This window comes from Etheostoma cragini, chromosome 8 (assembly GCF_013103735.1).
Source record: "Etheostoma cragini isolate CJK2018 chromosome 8, CSU_Ecrag_1.0, whole genome shotgun sequence".
NCBI lineage: Eukaryota > Metazoa > Chordata > Actinopteri > Perciformes > Percidae > Etheostoma > Etheostoma cragini.
Window position 1 is genome coordinate 3,453,877 of NC_048414.1, and position 10,890 is coordinate 3,464,766.

A 10,890-nucleotide genomic window follows, 5' to 3' on the forward strand; every position below is an offset into this window, starting at 1 on the left:
TTTTTTACATGCATTTAAAGCCTTCTTATTGTAAAACCAGAAAGAGGTCGCACCTGTATTTAATTATCCTACCGTATTGTTATAAAATGATTAGGCCCTGTTAAGAACTGTTGACGTACAGCCCAATATCTTTATGCTTAAATTTGCTATTGGTGTGCTACAAAAACATAAGGCTTGCTTCACTTTCATTTGATTTAATATAATTCAGTAATGTGTTTATTCTGTGCCACTGTCTCAGCCGTGTGCCTATATATCCTGTTTTACCCGTGCCTAGTTGGTTCTGTCTTGTATTTTTATACTTGTGTAGCGTGTAGTCTATATGTGTTCCAGTTTTATTATCGAAGCCTTAGTACTGTTTTCACACCCCAATGTGCCTTTGTTGTAATAAAGAGACTTTATCTTGACAGTAGGCCTATGAGTAAAAAAGATATTTATATTTGTTTGAATAGGGATAACAGTCTATTATGGTCTGGTGTTTCCCGGTTAGTAGCCTATGGCAGGCTAATTATTGTCTAAGATAGACTATTTATAATAAATGTAATATCTATACAGCTCAAGAAATTGTGATGGTCGCAGTTAGGTGTGTGGTGGTTGACTTTGGCTGAAAACTTCACTCTGGAAATTTGTCAGCAACCACAATTCAAAATATGTTCCCACGGCTCCACCCCTACTTTATCAATGAGATGTCAACATTCTCCATGATGATAGGTACGCTATGTCTATACTTCTGTACTTTTCTAAATGAAAAAAACAAAAATGTACATTTTAATATTCACCATCTGACAAAATACTGTATTTTTACTGATTCACAGCACTATGGTATGAAATAAAATAAAATGAATGACTGATTACTTTATAAAAGTCCATAGAATTGTGAGTGACAGTTTAATTCGGAAGAAAAAATGTGACCAACTGCTGGTAGCTTTGGCAGTCTTCTCTTGTTTGTTTGTGAATATCCGCTAACATATTTGCCAAATTTTGAGCTTTCATCACAAAATGAAATATTGTTAATTGTAAAACTAGGAATTGAATATGGAGTTAAGATTATTTATTCACACTTACTGATCCCATGGTTAATAATGAATTTCAAAGCTCAAAGCAACTTATCATCCATAAGTAAAATCATATTTTTGTAATTTTCATAACATTTTCAGTTCTACATGAATAAAACAAAAACTCTGATGCATTTCCTAACATTGGAAAACAGTTCACAACACTGTACATCCATTACATCATTTCATGTGTGATTTTAATTACATTTGTCATCTTGTGATTTACATTGATATTAGAAACATTTTCTTAATACATTTATGTTAATTTGAAGCCCAGCACTATCACATAGTCCCTTTCACATATGTCAATCAAAAAGTTAAAAACAATACTGTGTAAACACCATAGGTGTCACTAAATACAAAAATGAACCCAAAACAGCTTTGGGATTAGACATGTAACCAGAGGGAAAGAAATGGTTCTAGGCAGAGAGAGTGGAAGACTGAACATAATACTGAGGCAGACAGTGATAGAGGGAGATGGATCACCTGTGTGGGAGGACGCGACCGAGGGGGGGGTGGGGGGGGTTGTGGATGAATCTCCCAGACAAGGGGGCCTTGAGAGCTCTTGTTCAGTGTCACCTTGGTGCAGAGTGAGAGTGCGCGACTATTCCAGCCCCCGTCATCTGATCTAAGGTCACCCCTCCACAGTGTGACTCAGTGGCTCCTGAATGCTGCTTTCAGGCCTGTTCAGCTTGAGGATGAATCACTTAACTCCAGGCTTTTATTTCTGGAGAGGATCCCATTTCTATGCAACCGTGTTTCCGCACCGAAGGGAACATTGGTCAGCGTCTCGCCCCCACACAAGGGCTGCCGCAGGTTTACTCAGACCATCTGGAGAGCTGTTATTTTAATCAGAGTGGGATCAATGAACCACACAGAAGCTTCCATAACATTACACAATATGCTTTGCACCAGCTGTATTCTTGTGTTCCCCCCACTGTATATGGAATTACAGGAACATACAGTATATTTAGCTCACACTTAAAAGAAAATGAGCATCTTTAGGCACGTTTTGCTGTGTTAGCCAGAAGTTATGGCCTATTCTGTGTAAAACGTTTTGGACAACGTAGAATAACCCCAAATTCAAGAATGCCTCTTGTTACACCGTTTCCATCATTTTCGAAGTATTAAATACTTCTGCCAAAACTAAATGTCTCCCCCAAGACACTTTATTTGCAAATGTATCGACAAAAGGAGTTGGATGGGTGTTGCCATATTATCTAGACTTGAATAACGCGCCGCTTCCCTATTCAGCATCCCTTTTGACTGATTTCAAAGCGGTAACATGATAATACTGAAAGCTAGCTGACAAAAAAATGCAAACAAAAGCTACCCCACTCTTTTAGTATTATGACATGAAAGACACCTGTTCTTTCTCAGATGTGCCACAAAAAATATGCAATGAATACCGTAGATAAGCACATCATCTGGCAGATTGAAGTGAAGATGCTAACGTCTAGGAAGTAATTTACAGTATATCCAGAATCTATGAACGCACAACACTAGCTTCCTGCTTGGTTCATTTGAACAAAAATACATTGGTTAAATTTATTTAATTTTACAAGCCTGAGTACATTAAAACTTTGAGGTAGAAGTTGATTAAAACTCACCAGGTGATTTCAGCAATTAACATCACCAAGCCTAAACTTTTGTTAAACACGTATAATGTGTTAGCTAAAGTGTTTAAAAAACACTCTGTTCTCATTCAATTGCCAACTATGGGTCTGTGTTTTGTTTGCAAATTCATCAACAAAGCATTTTGAATCTGAGACATGTCTGATTTTCTTATCTGACTTGCTGTTTACAACGGTCTGCCACACCTAAATGACTTTCTAAAAAAATAAGTAAAAATCATAAGTTTGTACAAGGGACATGTTGAAACCTGTCAGAAACACCTGTCCTTACTTCTCCTTAAGTCAGATGTAGTTGGTTAGTTTAAAAAAAAAAAATGAAAATACTTCAGCTAAAAGGTTGTTGGTGGAACAACAACCAGCCTTCAACGTTTTCCTTCTACTTACCCTGACCATAACTATCTGCAATACATGCCTAACCCCAACCTCAACATAAAACCGAGTGTAAGGGACATCCTTTTGGCCTTGTGATCTAAGGCACTTGCTCTCTTAACTTTAACTTTTAGACTATTAATAGGCTTTTGGATGATTCTGTACGACTTCTGTAGTATGTAATTGCAAATATGTGCTATTAACCCTTGTGTTGTCCTCCCAATTGCTAACACAATTTGTTAATTATTCTTGGACCAAAATAAAAATACTTTTTTATACAGTATAATAGTCCCCCCCTTTCCAAATGTGTTTGTCACTTTTCTTCTGTCTTTTTTTAACCTTTTTGTTACATTTTTCCCCCTGATGTTTTTAAGCTTTTTACCAAATTTTTGTCCCTTTTTTCAACATTCTTTTAACTTTTTTTTTTTCAAATGCCATAAAATTTAATAAAACACCAAATTCAAAGAATGTAGTAAACTGATTATCTACTTTACTTGTAAAGAGCGTCGTATGGAGCTGTTCATATTATTTTTTGGACATTTTTGTTGCTAAAAACCCCAAATTTCGGACGTAGAAACTGTTGGAAAATTGGTCAAATTTGACCCGAGGACAACAGGAGAGTTAAGAAACATTATTCTGACTCATTTTATCAGGCACCTGAAAAAGCACCCGGATGGGTTAGCCAACATGCTTAGCTAAGCATTGGCCATCAGATGTTAGTTTGCTTTCTGCTTTAACTACCAGCATACCTATAGGAGGTTTACTCAGACTGTCGTTAGCAAGATGCTATTAAAAGATGAAGGACCGTTTGTTTGCCAAACCTTTCTGCAAAAGGAAACTCCAAAAAAACTCCAGTCTTCTGCATGAAAGTCAGACAAGCTGCGTGCCCACCCGACCCCAACACTCTCACCTTCTAACATGCTACATAAAGGGCAAAAATTTACATATAGGGCACACATTTAGTGATTTGAATCATGAGATGCGCAGTTGTCCAATATGAATGTAATTTCTTGTATTCTCTAATGGGAGGTGAGTTCCCATCGTGTTGTTTGTGTGAACAGATATTTGTCCCCACTTTTATGTGTTTGACCAATCATGATACATAACTGTACCCAAACCTATCCTCTACAAACCCCATTTGCCCTGGAATATACATATGTATATGTTGATTTGTAAAATAAAAAATTAATACAATTAAAAAATTAAAGCACAACATTATTTTTACAAGTAATGATTCCACAGTTACGTATTCAGGAGTCTCCATTTAGAGAGGAGGTTTGGGAAAAATGGTATTCATGTCAGAGTAGCAAGGCGGGAACCTTTTCCTCCTAATAAAAATACATGCATGCTTGTCTTATGTTTGCCAAAAATCACATAATAATCCCATGGAGTTTTGAAACAATGTTCTAAAACAAGATTAATTAAAAGTGGCTACCGTCAAATCCATCACTGCATTCCACAGAAACTTGTACAAGGGGTCAAACCGCAAATCAAGGTGGTAGGCGGGAGGCTCACAGTCAATATTCTGCTGCATTGTGGGTAACCGTTAAGTTCCAAATCATGGGTCACCTGTTTGAGTTTAGAAAACTCGCCTAAACAACTATAAACTGAGGCTTATATGTCTTTGACCTTTTAGACAAAAAGTTTTAATTTTTCTTTTTATTCTTTTTGATTTGCCCATTTTAATATGACCTGCCATTTGCACATTGGCAGGTCCTAGGGGGTGAACTGGCATCTCTCCAGCTACCAGTCCACACTCTGTACTTTGGTCCATGTGGGGACTTGAACTAATGACCCTCCGGTTCCCAACCCAACTCCCCACGGACTGAGCTACTGCCACCACCAATTTATGTTTTGGCATTGGCAATTGCAGCTTATAAAGGATGTTAACAAGCTTAGGAGTAAATGCTGTGGAATAAATGTGATGATATTTTCGTTTAGGTGAGTTTCTTTAACTCACACAGGTGAATTTGGATTTCAAAGATTAGTTTTTGATTTTAAATGTTGCTTCATGAACCAGCTCAAGGGATTTCTATTGCACTCAGACTTCACTGGTTATTGCTTTTGGATTTAGTCTTAGTCTTACGTCTAATGGTCCGCTGCTGTCCGGGTTCAATCTGGAACCCAAACACCATAATGTGAAGGAAACACTGTGTGACAAACTGTGACAAACAGGGAAGGACAGAAAAGAAGAGGAAAGAGGTGAGAGTTTGATGACCTTAGCTGGATTCAAAGGAACGTGTCTTTTACAATCTGGGAATCAATAATAACAATTCCTTTATCAGCCTTTTAACCTATTAATAAGAAATATTGATAACATTCAGTGTCAAAAGTTCAACCTTTTGATACTGGAATGAGCAGTGATTGATTAATATTGTTTCTTTTACAGATTCACCCTCCTGAGATATTCCCTCCCATCAAATTCCTCAAAATGTTCTAAGATATTTATTTTAAGATATGCGGGTCCAATCTCTCTGGGTTAGCATGGGAAGCTTGCTTTCATCTCTTTATGCTGGGCAGACACATTGGACAAATGAGAATTTTTCAAAAAGTAGAAACACCCTAATCAGGGCAGATAACAAGGATCCAAAATAAGCAGAACACATTCCAATGGCCCTAGTGTCAGCTTAGTGACAAATTGTAGCGCAGTAAAGGAACCTATTAGGAAATAGTGTACAGAAACGTAAAAGGAGAAAACAACTTGCAGGCACCAGACACATGCAGGTTCAAATTTCTAAAAGAACCTTGATGATTACTTATGAATGTGTTTCAGTCAGACCCTCCTCACCCAGAAATCAACCGTATAGGTCGATAGTGCAAGCGTCACATAACAACCCGTAATTATGTTTTTTTTTGTAAGGCAGCGCCTTTTTTTAATCTGTATTAAAGAGTGGTGACAAAATAAGAGAGCACCAAATTCTGCTTAAGGCGACAAGTTGGGGGGATGGATGGTGGCATTTGTAGGCCTTTATTGACAGGACAACTGAAGACATGAAAGGGGGGACAGAGGGGGAACAACATGCAGCAAAGTGCCGCAGGTCGGAGTCAAACTCGGGCCCGCTGCATCAAGGAGCAAACCTCCATATATGGGTGCCCGCTCCACCAATGGAGCCATCCGGGCACCCGTGGTGATGGATGGTTTAAACCCATACAGGACTTTCACTGAAGAGATCAGGGTTGGTTTCCCTTGCGGAATCATATCAGTTTTACGGACCATTGACCATATTACGTGCTAATTTTAGTAGTTTAATAGTTTTACATTTGAAGCCAATCCCTGAGATTGATCTAACCCTAAGTAAATCTGTTGTCCTTTCGTTCCTAAACTAGTTCTGTTTTACAACGTTAACTGCTTGTTTAAAAACTGTGCCCCTTACTTTAAATAGAACGGTCACATTATCGGCATTTTCACCACGGCCACATGTTACGGTTGTAAATTCAACGGTCATATATGTTGTTTTAGGAGTCATTGACAATCAAATAAAGGTCTAAAAATGCCCAAAAATATATATAATTTAAAAAAGAATTATTTTCAAAAATGAATGTCATTCCATTTATATTCATCCGGAATATAGATGGCTGGTGGCCAAAACAGGTTTGGTCAGAATCCCAGTGCTCAACTTTTTTTTTTTTTGGACTATGTACTCATTAACGTACAGTGAGGAAAATAAGTATTTCACACCCTGCTATTTTGCTAATTCCCCCACTTAGAAATCATGGGAGGTCTGAAATTGTCATCATATGTGCATGTCCACTGTGAGAGACATAATCTAAATAAAAAATTCCAGAAATCACAATGTACAATTTTTTTACTATTTATTTGTGTGATACAGTTGCAAAAGAGTATTTGAACACCTGAAAAAAAAATCAATGTTAATATTTGGTACAGTAGCCTTTGTTTGCAATTCCAGAGGTCAAACGTTTGCTGAAGTTTTTCTCCAGGTTTGCACACACTGCAGAAGGGATTTTGGCCCACTCCTCCACACAGATCTTCTCTAGATCAGTCAGGTTTCTGGGTTGTTGCTGAGGAACACGGAGTTTGAGCTCTCGCCAAAGATTCTCTATTGGGTTTAGGTCTGGAGACTGGCTAGGCCACGCCAGAACCTTGATATGCTTCTTCCAGAGCCACTCCTTGGTTATCATGGCTGTGTGCTTCGGGTCATTGTCATGTAGGAAGACCCAGCCTCGACCCATCTCCAATGCTCTAACTGAGGGAAGGAGGTTGTTCCCCAAAATCTCGCAATACATGGCCCTGGTCATCCTCTCCTTAATACAGTGCAGTCAACCTGTCCCATGTGCAGAAAAACACCCCCAAAGCATGATGGTACCACCCCCATGCTTCACAGTAGGGATGGTGTTCTTGGGATGGTACCCATCATTCTTCTTCCTCCAAACACGGTTAGTGGAATTATGACCATAAAGTTCTATTTTGGTCTCATCTGACCACATGACTTTCTCCCATGACCCCTCTGGATCATCCAAATGGTCACTGGCAAACTTAAGACGGGCCTTGACACGTGCTGGTTTAGTCAGGGAAACCTTCCGAGCCATGCATGAATTCAAACCATAATGTCTTAGTGTATTACCAACAGTAACCTTGGAAACGGTGGTCCCAGCTCTTTTCAGGTCATTGACCAGCTCCTCCAGTGTAGCTCTGGGCTGATTTCTCACCTTTCTTAGGATCTTTGAGACCCCACGAGGTGAGATCTTGCATGGAGCCCCAGTCCGAGGGAGATTGACAGTCATGTTTAGCTTCTTCCATTTTCTAATGATTGCTCCAACAGTGGACCTTTTGTTTGACAGGTGTCTTTATGCAGCTAAAGACCTCAAACAGGTGCTTATCTAATTTAGGATAATAACTGGAGTGGAGGTGGATATTTTGAAGGGAGACTAACAGGTCTTTGAAGGTCAGAATTGTAGCTGATAAACATGTGTTCAAATAGTTATTTGCAGCTGTGTCATACAATTAAATAATTAAAAAATCATACATTGTGATTTCTGGATTTTATTTTTTAGATTATGTCTCTCACAGTGGACATGCACCTAAGATGTCAATTTCAGACCCCTCCATGATTTCTAAGTGGGAGAACTTGCAAAATAGCAGTGTTCAACAACTTATTTTCCTCACTTTAACAGCATGATTTGTTGTGGATCTGATTGGGCGACGGACTTGACATAATAAAAAAATGGCATAACAAAAAAGAAATCTCAAAAATGAGCTTGCAGATTTGTCTGGTTCCCAGACTAGAAGGTATGGACGTTTGCACAAATCTAAGAGAGGTGATATTAAAAATAGAATTTGGCCTACTTGGCATATAGGAAGAACAGAGCTGCATGGAACAGTCCCCAATTTCACACTGAAATCTAAAAAGATTGTGCTGTAGAAAGATTTACATAAGCTATCAAAAGATATTACAAGAAATATCACCTATAATTAAAATTTAGAAATCCAAGTTTTAAAGGGGTTGGACTTGACACTCAGATCATTATCAAGCAGACAACAAATAATTGGTATGTAAAGATATAGTGGAGTAAAAGCATCCTGAACTGAGAATGAAGTCTCCCTGTGTTGTAATCTGGTCCAGTTGTGCATGCATATGGCTGTGAAAAAACGGAGGTATTTTACGTACTGGGGAAGGGTCTGTGAGAGGTGTATGAGACCAATGCCCTGTCCGCTGGCATTTTTCAGTATTTTGAATACAGCCTCTTTAACACAGACCTCAAATGAGCTGTTGAGCCACAGTTCACTTTTAGCACCTGAGGCTAAACAAGTCAGGTGTTTGTGTGAGTCAGTGGGTGAGTCAGTATGAGCTGGCAATTACAATTTTTCACACACATACACCCACATATATTACATAAGGACAAAGTAACCACAAAGTTGCAACACTAAATCTATCATTGAGAGATTAAAATACTTTCATCTGCAGAGGATTACATTGCAGGAAATTAAATAAACATCAGTTTTAAAAGAATGCTTTGAAAAACTCATAGGGATGTTGAACTCAAGAGGCAAGAACCACAAACATACACTTCACTTGCTATGACATGAATTGTTAAGCAACCTTCAAACATCAATCATATAAACAGTATAGGAGCTATTTTTCCCACGAATGTCGGCATCAGGAGCAAAATTTAAGCATTGGGGTTTTATGGTACTCAAAAATAATTAGTTTACTTTAAATCCTTGCACAAGATACAACTAACATGATTATGGATTTTTACACAATCTTTACGAAGGGAGGGGGTGGGGGGTGCATTTCCTCATGTCTTTCTCTCACGTTGTTTTAAAAAAGAATCCCTGACTGTGAAAACAGACAGAAAGGAGTGCATGCACCATAAATCACTGTTTCAGCCAATCGGCAACACACAGGGACAGATTGACAGAACGGGGGTGGGGCAGCATGGGAGTCAGTAGTTATCTGTCCATTAATCTGGGGGCAGAGCTTCTGAAGGGTTGACTATCAACAATATTTGCACAGCATTGCTTACTGCACCTTGAACACATGCGTGCCAGCATTTCCAGTATATTGGCAAACTGTACCTGGTATTGCTTAATACCACAAGTGTTATGTACCAGAGCCAGAATCAGCTAAAAAGCTGTTAGATTTGGCATGTTGATTGCTCTTTATTATTTTACTAACTTGTCACATCGTGCATGCATTCTACACGAAATGTGAAACATACCATATCAACTCAGCTGTTTGGTCACAGCTGTTTTACAGTGTGGTGTGTTGAGTTCCAAAACGTATTCATATGAATCCACTGTCATTTGTTTGTAAAGAAAACGGCTGATGTAGAATGAAAGTCTGAAATCTACAATTGTTTCATAAATTATACATAGGGATCATTTAACATTAAAAAGAGCTTCCCTGTGGAGCAAATACATCTTTTTGATTGTTTATTATTGTCAGTAATTACTAATTGCCTGAGGCATCGAGGGATCAATGAGATAAATGAGGTGTTTCTTTCACACTGTTACAAAGCCTCTTCGCTGTTCTTGATCCGAGAGAGAACAGTGGCACCCTGCCTGTGCCCTGGGCGTGAATAAATCAAAGCTCTATGAACCCATTTGGCCTACAGTAAACTTGGAGAGGAGCAAAACATGTGGATCAACAGTTTAGCTAAAAAAAACAAAACATGTTTTTCCTGTTGTTAACCCATAAGAGACAATTAAAAGGCGAGATGGTGGAGCAGTAGTTGGCACTGCTGTCTCACAGCAAGTTGGCACTACGGAGTCCAATCTTAGTTTTTATTTCATGCAAAACCTTGTGGTCTTTTTTTATTAACAATAATGCATGTTAAGTCAGTCTTAGTCAACGCTTTTGGATATTGGTGGAGTCTCGTCAGCGTCTCGTCTTAGACATGGAAAACAGTTTGTTGACAAATATATTTAGTGTTGTCTCGTCTGACGAAATGAACACTGGATCCCGGGTCTGGGAAGGGCCTTTCTGTGTGGAATTTGCATGTTCTACCATGTTTGTGGGGGTTTTTACCTGGGTGATCCGGTTTCCTATCACCATGAAGACATGCCTTCAAGGTATCTTGGTCTACTGTTTGCCGGATTTCCAGAAATGTTAATTAATGCGTATTGTCCTGCTAAAAATACATCCTAAATCAATATATTAGGTTTTTAGAAAATGTTTATTACATGTTGTTATAGTGTGGCTAGGATGATTGTGTGGTCACGACAGGAAGTGGTAAAGTGAATCTCAATCATGTGTTGCTTGCGCTTGATCGCTAACCACACGAAGAGCAAACATACCATATTTAACAGATGAAGCTTAGCTAAAGTCTATCTATATGCTTACTCAATGAATCAAGATTTGTTTTCCTTTCAT